This window comes from Capsicum annuum, chromosome 10 (genome assembly GCF_002878395.1).
Source record: "Capsicum annuum cultivar UCD-10X-F1 chromosome 10, UCD10Xv1.1, whole genome shotgun sequence".
Taxonomy (NCBI): domain Eukaryota; kingdom Viridiplantae; phylum Streptophyta; class Magnoliopsida; order Solanales; family Solanaceae; genus Capsicum; species Capsicum annuum.
Window position 1 is genome coordinate 101,766,774 of NC_061120.1, and position 5,301 is coordinate 101,772,074.

Below are 5,301 nucleotides of genomic sequence, written 5' to 3' on the forward strand. Positions count from 1 at the left end.
AGAAATTCTAAGAAGCGTGAAGTAGCATTGCAAGAATAGGTATGATTCTGAATTGTACTCTTTATTTTATTTAATTCCAAATGCATCAAAAAAGTGAGTATGAAGTGTTGTATGGTTGAATTTTCTTTGAGTTGAAATATTTGTTTGCACTAGTGTGGCCTATCTAGCGTGAAGTCTGAATAACCTGTGTTTTGTCATAGTTTTGAAGTATATTCGGAGTAAAATCTGAGAGAATCATCAAATGTATGACATAGGAAGATCGAGTGTTTGCTGAAATACCCCTTAGATTGTAAAATTCAAATAGGCACCTCGACGGCCAGAATGGCGGACCGTCACATGTGTGACGGGTTATCGCAATGGCCGTCAGTAATAAAAAGAGTTCTATAGGTTTCTGTTTAGCAGTGATGGTCATCATGATGGGCTGTCACTAGTGTGACAGACCATCAACTCGACCATCGTCATATGTCTGAATTTTTGGTTAGGAGCGATGGACAAAGCAATGGACCATCGATCTTTCGATGGACCATCAGCCCGATCGTCACTCTTAAGAACTTTGAAAATTGTTTTTCCATCTATTTATCACTTATATAACCTTGTGAATTGTTCTTCTTTCAAAATAAGGTAATTTGACTCAAAAGCTTCCATCGGGGAGAGGTGGTGGGAGATCTCGACAAGCTCGAGACACCACCACTTTAAGAACCAAAAATAAATAGGAAAAAGATGTTGAAGACTCGGCCTACTGCACATCGCAAAGTGAAAAAAAAAAATAAGGACTCTTCCAGTTTAATGAGGAGAGTGAGTCATCAAGTTTGGGAGCCAGCAGTGAAAGCAGTAGAAATGAAAACACAATTTCTAGCCTTGAGGATGAAAAGTAAAAGAGGCAAATCCTAATCTAGAAATAGAGCAAGAACAGGAAGAAGGATATGATCCAGAGTAAGGACCCAAAGGTTCGGGAATCCATATGCCTTCAGTATATGAGAACACAGGCTGCACCCACTCTAAAGGCATCAGATATTCCTTTAAGTATGTCGTTGCCTTTAGACACTTATGTTCCACATGGTACTTCTACAAGTTCAGGATCTGTAACTCCATTGGGAGACACATCCGACACAGCTTCTATACTATCGAGATATTTGGAGTACATGTTTATCCATGATTTTGCAAAGATGGTGAAATCTAAAAAGAAATTTGAGTGACAATTGAGCATTTACGCAAAGGGATTCAAACCATTTGTGGACAAGATTATAGTAGCAGTTGTGAAGATGTATGAAAAACTATATACACAGATGGATAACATGGAAAAATGTGTGAATAATAGGTTGAGAGAGTTGTCAGTTCTAGATTTAGCAAGGTTTACTATAGAATTTACGCAAGCATGGGCTAATATTGCTGAACTGAAGAAGCAGCCACTTCCAAGTGCATTTGATCCAGCATTGGTAGTAAGTGATGAGTAAGAAGACATTGTGGACCTCATGGATAGGCCACTCAAAGATAAAGGTAAATAGGTGGATAAAAGTGGTGAGAAAAGGTCAGAGAGGAAGAGAGACGTAGAGATAAAACACAGGAGGAAAGAAATTTAAGAAAAGCACTGAAAGGATTAAAGAAAGATAAGGAAAAGTGAAAGAAGAAAGCGTGGATAAAGCAATTGGTGTGACCACTAGTTTGGTGTGAGGAAGTGAATATAGGCCAGATCCATTGTTGATTCCCATCCCTGTCACTAAAGAAAAGACTGTTTTGAGTAACCTAGTCATGAGGGGGTTACTGTTGCTACAACCGAGGTTAAGGAGACCTCTCCTGACTCAACGGATTCACAAGCCTATGGGATATTCAAGTATTATTCTCCCTTGTACATTATTTATGATGAATTAAGGACAAAGCATTTTTAGTGGGGGTAGGGTACTTGTTGTGTGAATTTTTTCCCCATGAGGGTTTTTGTTTCTTGTGTTCTTTTCCCTCGTGTGCTACCTAGGAGAACCAGCATGTCTAGGATTTTTCTTTATTGTGATTTGTGTGATTATTAATATGTATTGTTTCTTTATGGTTTGTATTTCATTATGACATTCAATTTATAAAGTTTTGTCTCTTTATGTATATACCCTGTGTGTTAAAGAAAAATGGTGTGGTAGAAAGCTGTGGAACTGTAGATTGTTAAATTTTGAAAATTTGCCTTAAAATGTTTTTTTGGTTATTTAATGTACATACCTTGTGATGATTGAGCACCAACTATTGTACCAATAAAGTATGATTGTGGTATCCATCGTCTAATTAAACTCTTGAAAACCAACATTTAGGTGTTGGAACCTACATTTTAAGGAACGATCATTGTTACATCAAACGTTCATCCTTAAGTGTCACAACCCAATTTACGAGTCATGATGGCACCAACTAAATTTCGCCTGTAGGTAAGCTGAACCATAGCCCAGAGCTATTTTCAATAGGCTAACTTAGTGGAAAATGATCCAACAAGAAACAAAAATAGAAAATTGGATTCGTAATTAAACAAGGCAATAGAAATAGTGAAAAAGGTAGCCATAACATAGAAAACCCTCCCACGGCCTGGTAGAATCAGTATAAGAGCTATTACAACACACTATAAGTTCTAGAATAGTCAATACAATTTGTATCAAAACAAAAGACTTGGCACAGATAAATAGAAGGAAATGGGTCAACTTTGACTCCAAGATATCACCCTGTCTCCACCACAGAAAGATCCTCGAATCAATGGCGGTAGCTAATACTTGGATCTGCACCAAAAATGTATAGAAGTGTAGTCTGGGTACCAAAACCATGGGTACTAAATAAGAATCATCAGTCGACTGAGCTAAATCATGATATAAATATGATAAAACGCAAGATAATATAACTAAGTCAAGAAAAAGGGCAAACCTAAGAATAACTCTGACATCGTTGTACACGATTAAATAAATAAACCAGAATAATAACATAAAGAATAAGCAATTATAACTACAAAATTGGAAGTATGTAGGTAACCCAATGCAGGCCTCCATAAGCATGTAGGGTACAATCAAGTAAAGTATAAAGTGAACCACCATTATTTACCAAGCTCCACAATCCAACTAAAATTCGTCTATGTCATTCCACAACATAACAATTTTCCTATTTTTGGACTTGAACCGGTATCCCTATTATAAATATCATACTCATTTGCTGGACTTAAACCAGTACATATATCATTATAGTCATAACCAATACCCAGACTCAATCTGGTAATCATATAATCAACATCACAATTAATATCTGAACTTGAACTGGTAATATAAAATGAATATTACACTCAATAGTCAAATTTGAATTGGTAGTCATATAATAATTATCATGGACAATATCTTGACTTGAACTAGTATATATGTATATATATATATATATATATCATAAGAAATACCCAGACTCGAATCAGTAATTATATCATCAGTATTATAATCAAAAAACATCGATTCACAATTCAAACCTATCATAACCATCAAGTGCCAAGTCTCATCAACATTATCTTAGTAAGCATTTTCAAGTTGTATAACAAGCATATAAAAGGTTACAAGGATAAACGTGAATCTTGGCCTAAGGTGGGTTAAAAGGCCCACTTTTAAATCCCTGAAATCTATTTCAAGAAAAATTCGACCCCGTACTAGGATAAGGTATCTAAATCCACTTTTAGATGTTAACTAAGTTGAAAACAATCCTAAGATAGAGATTTTACCTGAAGCATGAGAAACTAATCCAATTATACCTAAATTACGATCTTCGGATGGACAAAAAGGCCTAACTAACACAACTAAAGCAATTTCCATCACTAACACCTAAAAATCATCCCAAATCTTAACATAATATTGATGTCTGGCATTTTATGTAATATTTTGGATCTTTTACATGAGATAATTGTTGGTTTTCTAGCAACTATAGAAGTATTTAATGTTGGGTTTGCTTGTTCTCCAGGAATTTACTCAGGAGTAAGAAAAACTTGGAAAAATGAACACTGAATGCACCTGATGAGTAAACTAACGGGCTATCACCTATGCAACGGACCATTAGTATGATTATCAAGCCTAAGGTAGAAAATAGAATTTACTAGAGTCAGGCGACCGTCGAGCCTATGATGGACCATCGCCTTAGTCGTCACACATAAGAAAGATCAACAAAATGTTAGCATTTAGTGATGGCCTAGTTGACGGACCGTCACATTCACCATAAGGATTTCAATGTAGAATTATTTCCATTCTAGATATCACCAACAACGTGATCGATGGACCATCACATATGTGACAAACCCTCAGGTCAATCGTCAGTGATGATGTGGTAGTCTAGGTTTTAAATTTCAAATACCCACTTTCTAGGATCCTATAAATACCCAGCTTAGGGTTAGATTAGGTATCTTTGGCTATTGTCAAAAGTAGTAACAAACAATTCACTGAGAAATAAGTTAAGAGCTAAAGGATTTCACTATTTGTCGCTAGTTGTTTGGGATTTGGAAAACATCTTGTATTTTGTAAGTTATTATTGAATTGTTTATGAAATATATGTTGAATTTCTTCTCCTTCATTATGTGTGACTAAAGCTCCCATAACTAAGGTTATGGGAGCCTTGGTGTTATTCATTGTTAGGTTTGTGGGGTTGATAAAATCCTTAAAACAAATTTAATTATGTAACTCTCTCTTCAATTTAATGATTCTTCTTGGAGAACACAACTTGCTTGAGTAGAGAAGTTGATGTTGAGAAAAGAGAAGAGTTACAAGATAATTAGAGTAATTACCCTTAAGTTGTGCGATTGATGCCTTAATCATATCAATCCCTTAAGGATTTGGTTATTGAACTAATTTATCACTTTAAATTTTAAATAATTAAAGTGAATCCATATTTCAAGGTTGAAAAACAATTAGATGGAATTAATTAAACAGTTGACTTTGCAATTGAAATTGAGAAGTATGGATTTGTAAAAACCTCAACCCTTAGTATTGAAACACCTTGGTGATCCTAATCCTAATTTATTGATTTTGATTTATTATACATTGCAATTTAAACACTAGTTCTTAATATTATGAAAATAATTAAAACCAATATTTCTTAACAACACAAACCCCTAATTTTGAGAAACTTATGACTGACGGCCCATTAATAATCATAAAACTTAGTTAACACCATATTCCTTGTGGGATTCGACCCAACCTAGTTGGGTTATATATTTGATAATGACCGCTTATAATATTTTAGGAGTGTTGTAATTTGGGTGTATCTAATATCGTAAACATAATATGACATAGCTCAATCTATGAAGAGAGAAACACCTAG